Below are 15,429 nucleotides of genomic sequence, written 5' to 3'. Positions count from 1 at the left end.
AGTAATGTTTTGGGCTAGAATCATGGGGAGAGAGATTGTCGGCCCCTTTAGGATCCCTCAAGGTGCTAAAGATGAACTCCATAATGTATGTGGATTTTCTCAAACAGCACTTCCTGCCATGGTTCAAGAAGAAGAACCGTGTATTTCACAGCAAGATCATTTTTTTGCATGATAATGCACCATCTCATGCTGCACATAAAACATCTGCATCTCTGGCTGATATGGGCATAAAAGGGGACAAACTTATGGTGTGACCCCATGCTCCCCTGACCTCTACCCCATTCAGAACCTCTGGAGCATCATCAAAAGGAGTGTCTATGATGGCGGGAGGCAGTTCACATCTAAGCAACAGCTCTGGGAGGGTATTCTGTCCTCATGCAAAACAATTGAAGCAGAAACCATCCAAAACCTGACAAATTCAATGGACGAGAGAGTTCAGAAGCTCCTTTCGAACAAGGGGTCCTATGTGAAAATGTAACATCACCTAGAATAAAGTTTTGAGTTGAAAATTGTTTGATTTCAGTTTCTAATAACCTGCTAATGCTTATAATTTCAAAAATGACAATTTTTTTGGTCTTTATTAAAATGAAAAGGTTGATCGAAAAGTTTGGGGGAATCTAAGAGTGTGGCAACCCAGTAGTCATGATTACTTCGAATTCTGACAATATGAGGGTCATGTTGCAGGTAGTGCAGCAAGAAGGCACTTATGTGTCTTGCGCATCTCGGAGCCCCAAAATTATTTTCCGGGCTAGATGCAGCTAAAAATTATTATTAATTTTAAATCTGGTGGAGCTTAGTATAGATGGCCTAATAGGATCAGTGCTGCACACTGCTACAAAGCCCAAATTATTTTCCAGCCAAGATACAGATAAACATGATTAGTAATTTTAAATCTGGTGGAGCTTATTATAGATGGCCTAATAGAATCAGTGCTGCACACTGCTACAAAGCCCAAATTATTTTCCAGCCAAGATACAGATAAACATGATTAGTAATTTGAAAGCTTAAAACGGTTGGTAGGGTGATTTTAACCAATCATCAAGCTTTTACTCTCCCCAGGATGACACAGGGGTAGAAAAGTCGTTTCGGATCCATGATTTGTTCATCTTTATGAACGTGAGTCTGTCTACATTATCAGTGGAGAGCCGCGTGCGCTTATCTGTCAGCACACCACCAGCAGCGCTGAACACACGTTCAGACAGAACGCTGGCTGCGGGGCATGACAAGATCTCCAAGGCGTAAGTGGCTAGCTCCGGCCATTTATCCAGATTGGAAGCCCAAAAAGAGGAAGGGTCCAGTGACACAGTCATGGCTTCAATGTTTACTTGGAGATACTCCTGTACCATCGTCTCTAGGCGTTGACTATGTGTCAGACTTCTTGTCTCCTGTGGCCTTGCAAAGGATGGGCTAAAAAAGTGGTGAAATGATTCCGCAAAATTGATGTTACCAGCAGATACTGTGGTTCTGTTACGGTTTGAGTGCTGAACACTTGACGGTCCCACGGTTGGCAAGTTGGAACTGTGAGATTCACTACGTGCACCACTGGTGTTTTGTGGAAAAGCACATGTAAGATTCTGCAACAGTCTCTGCTGATACTCCTGCATGCGTGCATCCCTTTCTATGGCAGGAATAATTTCGGCAAATTTACTTTTGTACCGGGGATCTAACAGTGTGGCAACCCAGTAGTCAGGATTATTTCTAATTCTCACAATTCGAGGGTCATGTTGCAGGTAGTGCAGCAAGAAGGCACTCATGTGTGTTGCGCATCCAGGAGCACCAAGTCCCTGTTGTGTTGGTGGCGAGGTAACAATCATGCTTCCTTCCTCTGTCCTCTCCCCCCAACCTCGCACAACAGAAATGTGATCAAGGTCTCCCTCATCTGATGAGTCTTCCATCAGTTCGTCCTCCACTTCTTCCTGGGCTCCTGCACCTTCCTCACTAGTTTGGCTGCTACCATGCGCCCTGGTAAAACCATCTCCCCCACCCTCACATGCCTGCCGTCTTGGTGCTGCCGACCGTCTGGACCTTGCAGATGTTAGCCCTTTCACATAAAACTCCTCCTCCTCTACTTCCTCCACCTCCTCTTGTGCCACCACCTGACTCTGAATTCTGTTTAACATGTGCTCCAGCAAGTAAATCACCGGAATAGTCATGCTGATAATGGCATCGTCAGCACTAAACATCTTCGTCGCCATATCAAAACTGTGCAGAAGGGTGCATAGGTCCCTGATCTGAGACCACTCCTCCAGCATGATTTGCCCCACCTCTGGATCTCGTTGACCCAGGCTATACGTCAGAACGTAATGCACCAGGGCTTGTCGGTGCTGCCACAGTCGCTGCAACATGTGCAGAGTTGAATTCCACCGGGTAGGCACATCGCATTTTAGCCGGTGAAGTGGCAGGCCCAACGACTTCTGTAGAGATGTAACTCGCTTAGCTGCGGGATGCGAATGGCGGAAGTGAGCACACAGCGACCGTGCCCTCTGCAGAAGGCCATCTAGTCTGGGATAGTGGGCTAAAAATTGCTGGACAACCAGGTTCAACACGTGAGCCATACAAGGCACGTGTGTGACATTGCCCCGGCGAAGGGCCGCACCCAGGTTTGCAGCATTGTCGCACACGGCCTTCCCTGGTTTCAGGTCCAGTGGAGACAACCATTCATGAAATTGGTTCGCCAGAGCTGACCACAACTCCGCAGCTGTGTGACTCACATTTCCCAGACATTTCAAAGTAAAAACCGCCTGATGACGTTGAGCCCTACTGCCAGCATAGTAAGGAGGTGTGCAGGATCCCTTCTGTGCAGTTAGAAAGCTTGTGGCATGACCAGACAGGCTTTGGGTGCAGGTGGAAGACTGAGAGGAGGTTGAGGAGGCAGAAGCAGTGGAGGAACTTTGACATAAAGAGGATTGACGCACAACTCGTGGGGACGGCAAGACTTGGACAGCAGCCCCTTGTCCTGCTGTCACCATAGTTACCCAGTGCCCAGTCAGCGACATATAACGCCCCTGTCCATGCCTACACGTCCAAGTGTCTGTGGTGAAATGCACCCTGTCACACACAGAGTTTCTCAAAGAAGCGGTGATGTTGTGTGCGACATGCTGGTGGAGCGCAGGCACACCTTTCTTTGAGAAGTAGTGCCGACTGGGCATCTGGTACTGGGGCACTGTGACGGACATAATGTCTCGAAAATCCTCTGTGTCCACCAGGCGGAAAGGCAGCATTTCTGTAGCCAAGAGCTTGCAGATGGTGAAATTCAACCTCTTAGCTTTCTCATGGCTAGGAGGAAATGGTCTTTTACTTGTCCACATCTGAGGGACCGAGGGCTGGCTATTGTGCTTAGACGGGGTTGATAAGGGTGTCCCCGGCAAACTGCCGGTCTGTGAGGAAGATGCAGGCGGACATGTTAGGTTGCCTTGATCCAAAGGTGGTGCTATCGATGTCGGACAGCGCTCAACACCAGCTGGTGTTACCACCTCCAAAGAAAATGATGACCTGCCAATCACGCTGGCTGTTGCAGGTAAAGAGGTGGCAGGTCTGCGCCCCAAAACAGGTGTGACTGCTGTCCCCCCAGTCACAGAGGATGAAGAGGCCGCGGATGCACAAGATATGGCAGACGGCGGTTGGCCCGGCCGGCTAGGCCGCATTGTAGCACACTGAGCTTCCCACTGCAACTTATGCTTCATGTCCATGTGCCGGTTCATGCATGAAGTACTCAAACTATGTATTTTTTGGCCTCTACTTAGCTTTTGCTGACAAATGTTACAGATAACACGAGTTGGGTCATCTTTATCGATCTGAAAAAATGCCCAGGCTATGCAAGCCTTAGCACCCATGCGACCTGAAGAGCCACCACGACTTGTGGTGAGAGGTAGAGTTGTGTTTGAGGATGCAGTTGTTGACGTGCTTCCAGTACTACGTCTCTGTCCAGGAAGGCGCAACCTGACCTCGTCGTCACTAGCATCTTCCTCCACCTCCTCTGCTGACCTCATCTCTTGGCTGACTGTGGGTTGACAGTAAGTGGGATCTCCAACCTCATCATCATCACCCTGTGCGTTATCACACCCGTCGTCCTCAGAGCCAACCTGTTCCTGCCCTGACAAAAAACTAAAGTTGTCGCTCCAATCAGGTATTTGAGTCTCATCATCGTCTTCCTCATTGTCTCCACCAACAGGAGTTACAGTTTGGGAATGAGGGTCTACATTATGGTCAGAACCTTCTGCGTCTGGTCCTGGATCCGACTCATAAAGATTCTGGGCATCAGTGCAGATCATTTCCTCGTCTGGATTCACAGAAGCGCTGGAGTCGACCTCTGATTCCCAGGCTATAGTATGAGTAAACAGCTGTGCAGACTCAACCATCTGTTCTACCTCATACTCAGATGGGCAGCTGGAGATTTGGGAGCTGTGAGGAAGCAAGTGCGATTGGGGTGACACCTTTGAGGACTGGAGTATTTGTGATGTTGAAGTTGATGTGGAGGAGAGCCCACTTAAAGGAGCACTTGATATCCGTTGAAGCACCTGCTGTTTTTGTGCCTCATCTGGAATTTGTAGCAATTGGCGTGGCCGTAAGAAAGGGATCTTATCACATTGTCCGCTAAACGAAGTAGACATTTTAGTTTGGCTGGAAGATGGTCTTTCTTCTGCAGATGTTACTGTTGCTTTAACACCTACCCCACGGACACAACCTTTTTTCCCCTTCCCAACACGCCTATTGCCCTTTCCACCAGCAGCAGGCCTTTTTCCACTCATTTTGGTGGTTAACTAATTCACAACTCTGGAGTTGTTTGCACAAAAAAACAATGGATGGGAACCGAGCAGAGCTGAGTGGCCAAACTGTGGTATTAGGCCAAAACTATTGGCTGGGTTAGATGCAGAAAAAAATTATATTCGTTTTGCAACCTGATGGAGGTCAGTATAGATGGACTAATAGAACTAGTCCCACACACAGCTAGAAGCCCAAATATTTTTTCAGAGGTAGATGCAGAAAAAAAATATATTCAGTTTGCAACCTGATGGAGGTCAGTATAGATGGACTAATAGAGAAAGTCCCACACACTGCTAGAAGGCCAAATATTTTTTCAGAGCTAGATGCAGAAAAAAATTATATTCAGTTTGCAACCTGATGGAGGTCTGTATAGATGGATTAATAGAACAAGTCCCACACACAGCTAGAAGCCCAATATTTTTTCAGAGGTAGATGCAGAAAAAAATATATTCAGTTTGCAACCTGATGGAGGTCTGTATAGATGGATTAATAGAACAAGTCCCACACACAGCTAGAAGCCCAATATTTTTTCAGAGGTAGATGCAGAAAAAAAATATATTCAGTTTGCAACCTGATGGAGGTCAGTATAGATGGACTAATAGAGAAAGTCCCACACACTGCTAGAAGGCCAATATTTTTTCAGAGGTAGATGCAGAAAAAAATTATATTCAGTTTGCAACCTGATGGAGGTCAGTATAGATGGACTAATAGAACAAGTTCCACACACAGCTAGAAGCCCAAATATTTTTTCAGAGCTAGATGCAGATAAAAATTATTTTTAATTTGCAACCTGATGGAGGTCAGTATAGATGGACTAATAGAGAAAGTCCCACACACTGCTAGAAGGCCAAATATTTTTTCAGAGCTAGATGCAGATAAAAATTATTTTTAATTTGCAACCTGATGGAGGTCAGTATAGATGGACTAATAGAGAAAGTCCCACACACTGCTAGAAGGCCAAATATTTTTTCAGAGCTAGATGCAGAAAAAAATTATATTCAGTTTGCAACCTGATGGAGGTCAGTATAGATGGTCTAATAGAACAAGTCCCACACACAGCTAGATGCCCAAATATTTTTTCAGAGGTAGATGCAGAAAAAAATTATATTCAGTTTGCAACCTGATGGAGGTCAGTACAGATGGACAAATAGAACAAGTCCCACACACAGCTAGAAGCCCAAATATTTTTTCAGAGGTAGATGCAGAAAAAAATTATATTCAGTTTGCAACCTGATGGAGGTCTGTATAGATGGATTAATAGAACAAGTCCCACACACAGCTAGAAGCCCAATATTTTTTCAGAGGTAGATGCAGAAAAAAATATATTCAGTTTGCAACCTGATGGAGGTCTGTATAGATGGATTAATAGAACACGTCCCACACACAGCTAGAAGCCCAATATTTTTTCAGAGGTAGATGCAGAAAAAAAATATATTCAGTTTGCAACCTGATGGAGGTCAGTATAGATGGACTAATAGAGAAAGTCCCACACACTGCTAGAAGGCCAATATTTTTTCAGAGGTAGATGCAGAAAAAAATTATATTCAGTTTGCAACCTGATGGAGGTCAGTATAGATGGACTAATAGAACAAGTCCCACACACAGCTAGAAGCCCAAATATTTTTTCAGAGCTAGATGCAGATAAAAATTATTTTTAATTTGCAACCTGATGGAGGTCAGTATAGATGGACTAATAGAGAAAGTCCCACACACTGCTAGAAGGCCAAATATTTTTTCAGAGCTAGATGCAGATAAAAATTATTTTTAATTTGCAACCTGATGGAGGTCAGTATAGATGGACTAATAGAGAAAGTCCCACACACTGCTAGAAGGCCAAATATTTTTTCAGAGCTAGATGCAGAAAAAAATTATATTCAGTTTGCAACCTGATGGAGGTCAGAATAGATGGTCTAATAGAACAAGTCCCACACACAGCTAGAAGCCCAAATATTTTTTCAGAGGTAGATGCAGAAAAAAATTATATTCAGTTTGCAACCTGATGGAGGTCTGTATAGATGGATTAATAGAACAAGTCCCACACACAGCTAGAAGCCCAATATTTTTTCAGAGGTAGATGCAGAAAAAAAATTATTTTTAATTTGCAACCTGATGGAGGTCAGTATAGATGGACTAATAGAGAAAGTCCCACACACTGCTAAAAGGCCAAATATTTTTTCAGAGCTAAATGCAGAAAAAAATTATATTCAGTTTGCAACCTGATGGAGGTCAGTATAGATGGACTAATAGAACAAGTCCCACACACAGCTAGAAGCCCAAATATTTTTTCAGAGGTAGATGCAGAAAAAAATTATATTCAGTTTGCAACCTGATGGAGGTCTGTATAGATGGATTAATAGAACAAGTCCCACACACAGCTAGAAGCCCAATATTTTTTCAGAGGTAGATGCAGAAAAAAATATATTCAGTTTGCAACCTGATGGAGGTCTGTATAGATGGATTAATAGAACAAGTCCCACACACAGCTAGAAGCCCAATATTTTTTCAGAGGTAGATGCAGAAAAAAAATATATTCAGTTTGCAACCTGATGGAGGTCAGTATAGATGGACTAATAGAACAAGTCCCACACACAGCTAGAAGCCCAAATATTTTTTCAGAGCTAGATGCAGATAAAAATTATTTTTAATTTGCAACCTGATGGAGGTCAGTATAGATGGACTAATAGAGAAAGTCCCACACACTGCTAGAAGGCCAAATATTTTTTCAGAGCTAGATGCAGATAAAAATTATTTTTAATTTGCAACCTGATGGAGGTCAGTATAGATGGACTAATACAGAAAGTCCCACACACTGCTAGAAGGCCAAATATTTTTTCAGAGCTAGATGCAGAAAAAAATTATATTCAGTTTGCAACCTGATGGAGGTCAGTATAGATGGTCTAACAGAACAAGTCCCACACACAGCTAGAAGCCCAAATATTTTTTCAGAGGTAGATGCAGAAAAAAATTATATTCAGTTTGCAACCTGATGGAGGTCTGTATAGATGGATTAATAGAACAAGTCCCACACACAGCTAGAAGCCCAATATTTTTTCAGAGGTAGATGCAGAAAAAAAATTATTTTTAATTTGCAACCTGATGGAGGTCAGTATAGATGGACTAATAGAGAAAGTCCCACACACTGCTAGAAGGCCAAATATTTTTTCAGAGCTAAATGCAGAAAAAAATTATATTCAGTTTGCAACCTGATGGAGGTCAGTATAGATGGACTAATAGAACAAGTCCCACACACAGCTAGAAGCCCAAATATTTTTTCAGAGGTAGATGCAGAAAAAAATTATATTCAGTTTGCAACCTGATGGAGGTCTGTATAGATGGATTAATAGAACAAGTCCCACACACAGCTAGAAGCCCAATATTTTTTCAGAGGTAGATGCAGAAAAAAAATTATTTTTAATTTGCAATCTGATGGAGGTCAGTATAGATGGACTAATAGAGAAAGTCCCACACACTGCTAGAGGGCCAAATATTTTTTCAGAGCTAGATGCAGAAAAAAATTATATTCAGTTTGCAACCTGATGGAGGTCAGTATAGGTGGACTAATAGAACAAGTCCCACACACAGCTAGAAGCCCAAATATTTTTTCAGAGGTAGATGCTGATAAAAATTATTTTTAATTTGCAACCTGATGGAGGTCAGTATAGATGGACTAATAGAGAAAGTCCCACACACTGCTAGAAGGCCAAATATTTTTTCAGAGCTAGATGCAGATAAAAATTATTTTTAATTTGCAACCTGATGGAGGTCAGTATAGATGGACTAATAGAGAAAGTCCCACACACTGCTAGAAGGCCAAATATTTTTTCAGAGCTAGATGCAGAAAAAAATTATATTCAGTTTGCAACCTGATGGAGGTCAGTATAGATGGACTAATAGAACAAGTCCCACACACAGCTAGAAGCCCAAATATTTTTTCAGAGGTAGATGCAGATAAAAATTATTTTTAATTTGCAACCTGATAGAGGTCAGTATAGATGGACTAATAGAGAAAGTCCCACACACTGCTAGAAGGCCAAATATTTTTTCAGATCTAGATGCAGAAAAAAATTATATTCAGTTTGCAACCTGATGGAGGTCAGTATAGATGGACTAATAGAACAAGTCCCACACACTGCTAGAAGCCCAAATATTTTTTCAGAGCTAGATGCAGAAAAAAATTATATTCAATTTGCAACCTGATGGAGGTCAGTATAGATGGACTAATAGAATGATGCTATGCCCAAAAGATTTTACTTCACTAGGTGCAGTAAAAAAATTGGTATTCTATACACAGGTTCTATATCTTGCAACACAGATAGGCTACTCCACTGACTAACACACTCTGCAATAGGCCAAAAAGGATTAGCTTTGCTAGATTCAGCCAAATGCTGTGAAAAAAACTTGCACAGCACTGGTACAGACCTGCCTGGCAAAAACTGATAGGAACTGATGTAACTTAGTCCTGAAAAGGACTGCAATTACAATTAGTCTTTACTCCCACAATCTATCTATTTAAGAGCACAGACCTGCCTGATAAAAGTCGTAGGAAATGCTGTAACCTAGTCCTTAAAAGGACTGCAATCACAACTATTCCCTACTCCCAAGCTATCTCTAGATTTGTGCGAAAATTGGCTTGAAATTAACAAGGTATAGCGCACACAGCAACAGCGGTGCCGTCTAACACGCAGCTGCAGCAGTGAGAAAATGGTGGCGACGGGGAAAATGGCTTGGTCTTATAGGGCAAGGACATGTGACATACACTGCCAATGACACATGCCCTTGCTTGTGTGAAAAACAGCAGTTCGCTCCGTGTGTGCGCTGCTGATAGGCTGACAGACTGCACCTCCCCACTGCAAATGCGGGAAAGAGAAAAAAAAATGGAGATCTTCATTATTCCTGCAGAGATCCATCCCCTGCCCCTCCCCCCACCCCGCTGTACACTCAAACTGCGTATTAACATTAATTTTCATCATTACTGAGAAAAAATCCAGTTATGATTTTGGTGCACGAACAGTTATCGAACATAACCTCGAACAGCCGAATTTTTCTCAAATCGTTCGTGTTCGCCGAACGGCTCGAACACCGCCTAAAACAGCTCGAATTTGAGATTGGCGAACAGTTCGAGTAGAACAACGCTCATCTCTAATGCTCAGGCACATTACAACAAAGCATCTGACTAGTTGCACCGATTGCCAGGTCCAGAAACAGTGTCTGCGGGTGACACCACTGCCTGTTCCACTGTTGTGCATGCATGGCAATCCCCTGTCCATGGTGCAGACGAAGATGACTCCCGCACTGCACTTGTCTTTGCACACTTGCAACCACCACCATCAACAACCACGTCCACGTCCTTGTCCAGCACAGTGTTCAGTTGTCCCTACCCCATACCGTTGAATGCAAGCGCAACCACCTACAGTGCACAGCACTAAACTGCCACATTGGTAGACTGCTTGCACTTGAAATGTTGCCTTTTAGGCTTGTGGAGATGGAATCTTTCCACAACCTCAAGGCGGCGACCATGCCTTGGTTCTCAGTCCCCAGCTGCCACCATTTCTCCCGGTGTGCCATCCCCGCCTTGCACAAGCAGGTGTACCAGAACATTACCCGTGCCTTCAACAATGCACTTAATGGGAAGGTCTACCCTACCACGGACACGTGGACAAATTCTTGTGGTCAAGGATGGTACATCTTGCTGATGGCACACTGGGTTAATATAGTGAAAGCCGGGACCCAGTCAGACCCTGGGATGGAACACACCCTCCCAATGCTTAGAATTGAGGCCCTGGATCAATCAGGGTTGCCCCTACATTGTACAGCTCCTGCACCTACTCCTCCTCTTCAGCCTCAATCTCCGAAATTACCACATCAGTCAGAAGCTGGAAGCACTGCAGCACTGCCTCGGCCAAGCGGCAACCGGCTGTGCTCAAGCTAATATGCTTGGGGGACAAACCGCACACCGCTGCCGAGTTTTTGACAGCTGTAACAGAACAGGCAGATCTGTGACTGTCACCGCTGAACCTACAGCCAGGCATGGTCGTTGGTGACAATGGCCGGAACCTGGTGGCGGCTCTGAAGCTTGACAACCTCGCACACGTGCCATGCCTAGCCCATGTGCTCAACCTAGTGGTTCAGTGGTTTCTCAAAACCTACCCGGATCTGCCTTAGCTGCTTGTCAAAGTACAACGTGTGTCAGCCCATTTTAGAAAATTACCTACAGCTTCCGTCGCCCCCATCATGCTTCAGAAGCGTTTGCAGCTGCAAGCTCACCGACTAGTGTTCAATGTCACCATGCGTTGTAACTCAATATTGCTTATGTTGGGAATGATTTGTGAGCAGCAGAGACCAGCTGTTGAGTACCAGCTTTAACACGCCCATCTGTATTCAGATCAGCCTCCGTACATAATAGCTGATGAGTGGGTATGGATGTGTGACATGTGTGCCACCCTTCAAAACTTTGAGAACTCCACCAAGATGGTGAGCGGCAATGACGCCATAATTAGCCTCACCATCCCGCTTCTCTGTCTACTGAAACGCTCGCTGCTCACAATTAAAAAGGAGGCATTGCAGGTGGAGCAAGATGAAATGGAGCAAGGAACTATGGAGGGTGATGTCACACATCCCAGCCTCATCTAATCTCAATGCGGATTGGGTGATAATGAGGAGGAGGAGGAAGTGGAGGAGGAGGAACAGGAGCTGTTAACCTGCGCTACAGACGGTACTACACACCCAACAGTTATAACGTCTGTTCAGTGTGGATGGCCTGAGGAGAGTGAGAACGAGGAGAAGGACCAGAAGGTGGATGAGGAGGAGCGCATGGACAGTCGTCCTCTTGGTCAGGAAAGGAAAGTCTTAGCTGTTGGCAGTCTGGCGCACATGGATGACTTTATGTTACACTGCATTTCCTGTGACCCTCGTGTAGTGTGCATTTTGGCAACAGTAATTACTGGTTGGTCACACTTCTAGACCCACGCTACAAGGAGGACTTTCTATCTCTCTTTCCTGTGGCGGAGAGCTATAATAAAATGATGCAGTACCAGAAGGCCTTTGTTGAAGAATTATTAAAAAAAATTCCATCTGAAAACACTGGTGGCAGAGGTCACAGTTCGTTGGACAGCCAAGGAGTACAGACGAGGGAGGCACAAATACGATGCAGCAGAGGCAGGGGAATGTTGTCAAAGGTGTGGGACAGTTTTCTGTCCAGGCACTGATGCGCGGGTTACTCTGACAAGGAGGGAAAAGTTTTGGAAGATGCCGAAGTAGTACCTTGCTGACCTTTCCAACATCCTCCATGATTTCTCTGTGCCTTATAACTAGTGGATATCTAAGCTGAATATGTGGCATGAACTGGCTCTCTATGCCTTGGAGGTCCAGGCCTGCCCTGCCACTAGCGTTTTGTCAGAGTGGGTTTTTAGTGCAGCCGGGGGTATTAAAAATGATAGGCTCTTCCGCCTGTCACCTGAAAATGCTGGCAGGCTGACACTTATCAAAATGAACAAGGGCTGGATTGGGTCAGACTTCTCAACACTACCGGATGATAGCAGCGGAACATAAAGTCAAATCCAGTGGTGTTTTTTTTCATTCTTAGTTGTGACTTTTCCAGATTGGTAAATAGTCTATATAGATAAAGCTATTTTGATACTTACTAGTGATGAAAGAACATGCTCGCCATTGTTAGGTACTCGCCCGAGCATCACAGAGTATTTCCGGGTTGCTCAGGCAGGAACAAGGGTTCCCGCCTCGCATGTTTGGTGCTCTTTATAGAGCCAATGAACACGCAGGGATTGCCTGCCACGCACTGAAATGCCGTAGCCATGTTGGTTGTGGGCATTACAGTGATTGGCTGGCCGCAGAGTGTCATCAGGTCTATATAAGACCAGGTGCCGCTATGCTCGTCACAGTCTACCCCAGAACAAGGCAGAGCAGGAAGAGGTGCTGCTGAGTTAGGGAGAGAATTGCTTGTTTATAGTTAGTATATGTATTTCACAACTTATATACGATGGCCACTCGTTTTTCTTTACTTAGTTGCTTTTTTCTTGCCATAATACAAATTCTAACAGTCCATTCAGTAGGACTATCAGCTGTGTATCCACCAGACTTCTGAACAACACAACTGATGGTCCCAACCCCATTTATAAGGCAAGAAATCCCACTTACTAAACCTGACAGGGCACACCTGTGAAGTGAAGACCATTTCCGGTGACTACCTCTTGAAGCTCATCTAGAGAATGCCAAGAGTGTGCAAAGCAGTCATTAAAAGCAAAAGGTGGCTACTTTGAAGAACCTAGAATATAAGACATATTTTCAGTTGTTTCACACTTTTTTGTTAAGTATATAATTCCACATGTGTTAATTCATAGTTTTGAAGCCTTCAGTGTGAATGTACAATTTTCATAGTCAAGAAAATACAGAAAAATCTTTAAATGAGAAGGTGTGTCCAAACTTTTGGTCTGTACTGTATATATCCATCTGAACTAACATTCATTCTGAGGACTAATCCAGCTGCATATATTCAATGGTGATAGCAGGAGTTAGGCAGGCAGGAAGTGTATGTGGCAGACTGCAGTGCATGTAGCGCAAGAGAGTCGATTGAATGTCCTGTCTGCTGCTGCTGTAATAATTACAGATATTTGTATACATAGCCCCAGATATCAGGGGTCAGGGCAAATTTTTTTTTTATCTTAATCCTGGTTATTTGCTTAAAAACCAATCCAGGATACACCATTTTTCTGCTCCATTTGCTAATTAGCACTACAGAATATAGCCAGATCTGTTCCATATTTCAGAGACAAAAATCCAGAAACTTGAACTGAACCTGGAAAATATTGGGCTCCTTTTCCATTCTGTTGGAGTATGTCGGTCAAGCTATTCACACTAGGTCTCTGTGTAGAATAATATTAGTAAATTACAGGCCTGCTATTTAAAACCGTGGTTCTCTGTCAGACACATAACCTATAACAGTGTTCCAAAATAAGCCATTTCTGCCTTCCATTTCATTGCAGTGTGTTGGTCAAGCTATTCACACTAGGTCTCTGTGTAGAAAAATATTAGAAAATTACAGGCCTGCTATTTAAAACAGTGGTTCTCTGTCAGACACATCACCTATAACAGTGTTCCAAAATCAGCCATTTCTTCCATTTTCATTTTGTTGCAATGTGTCGGTCAAGCTATTCACACTAGGTCTCTGTGTAGAATAATATTAGTAAATTACAGGCCTGCTATTTAAAACTGTGGTTTTCTGTCAGACATATGACTTATAACAGTGTTCCAAAATCAGCCATTTCTTCCATTTTCTTTTCATTGCAGTGTGTCGGTCAAGCTATTCACAATAGGTCTCTGTATAGAATAATATTAGTAAATTACAGGCCTGCTATTTAACACCGTGGTTCTCTGTCAGACGTATCACATATAACTGCGTTCCAAAATCAGTCATTTCTCGTGAACGTGGAAAATATTGTCTTCCACTTAAAATGGGCAAGGTGCATAGCAAGTGACCGGGAAGTGGACGTGATGATGATGGTGCATGCAGAGGCCGAGAACGTAGCCGTGGGCAAGCTGAAATTGGGACAGGAAGGTTGTCGCTCAACCTTCCTGTCCCAATTACTAGGGGTACAAAAGTACACCAAGATTGAACTCAGAGCAGTGTCAAAAGGTTGTAGGTTGGATAGTAGATAATGCTTCCAGTCACTTTGCCACCACCACCACCCTGTTTTCCACATGGTCAAGTCTCAGTAGCCGTGATTCTGGACCGCATATTCCTTACCCTGATCCTCCTTCCTCCCACCATGCCGAGTGCTCGGAGACAACTGATCCCACACTTGGACACTTAGAAGAGCTGTTCTCTTTTCCATGTGTTGGGCCTCTCGCCCGGCCAGCTTCAAGCGAGTCAAGAGGAGAATTCGTGTAGCGATGCCCAAATATTGGAGCAGCCATGGTCACATGAAGGCAATGGTGGGAAAGTGCAATCACTGTCGCAAGAGGTGGATGATGATGATGAGACACAATGGCTAGAAAATCAGGAGGAGGACCATGGTGCGGAAGTGGAAGACGAGGTGGTGAATGATTTAGCAACTGACCAAGCCTGGCAGGGGGACATGCAGAGTGGGAACAGCATCATACAGGGGGAGAGAGGCGTAGCACCACAACAGGCAGGAAGAAGCAGTGTGGTGGCCGCAGACACAAGGTGGGAAAGCATTCCTCGTAACGCCAACATGACGTAAGTTGTCAGTACAACTGTTAGGTCTTCCCTAGTCTGGTTGTTTTTTAAAGACTCTGCAAATAACCCCAAAAAGACCATTTGCACAACCTGCCAGGTCAGCATCAGAAGGGGTAGCAAAACTAGCAGCCTGACCACCACCAGCATTATCAGGCACATAGCAGAAAAGCACCCCACTAAGTTTGCCGAAGCCCAGCATCCAGAAACAGTGTCTATGGGTGACACCACTACTTGTTCTGCTGTTGTGTGTGAACGCCAATCCCATGTCCATGGCACATGCCAAGATGCCTCCCGCCCTGCACGTGTCATTCATTGCACATTCTCAACTAGAATCATCAGCAAGCACGTCCACGTCCTTGTCCCAGTGCAGTGTTCAGTTGTCCCTACCCCTGTCCTTGAACGCAAGCGCAAATACACAGCCAACGTCCCACAAGCCACACTACTAAGTTCACACA

The sequence above is a fragment of the Phyllobates terribilis genome, unplaced genomic scaffold (genome assembly GCF_046119375.1).
Source record: "Phyllobates terribilis strain yellow unplaced genomic scaffold, ASM4611937v1 Scaffold_3__8_contigs__length_932513732, whole genome shotgun sequence".
In the NCBI taxonomy this organism is placed as follows: domain Eukaryota; kingdom Metazoa; phylum Chordata; class Amphibia; order Anura; family Dendrobatidae; genus Phyllobates; species Phyllobates terribilis.
The sequence above is the reverse complement of the archived record's forward strand: the minus strand, read 5'-3'. Positions refer to the sequence as shown.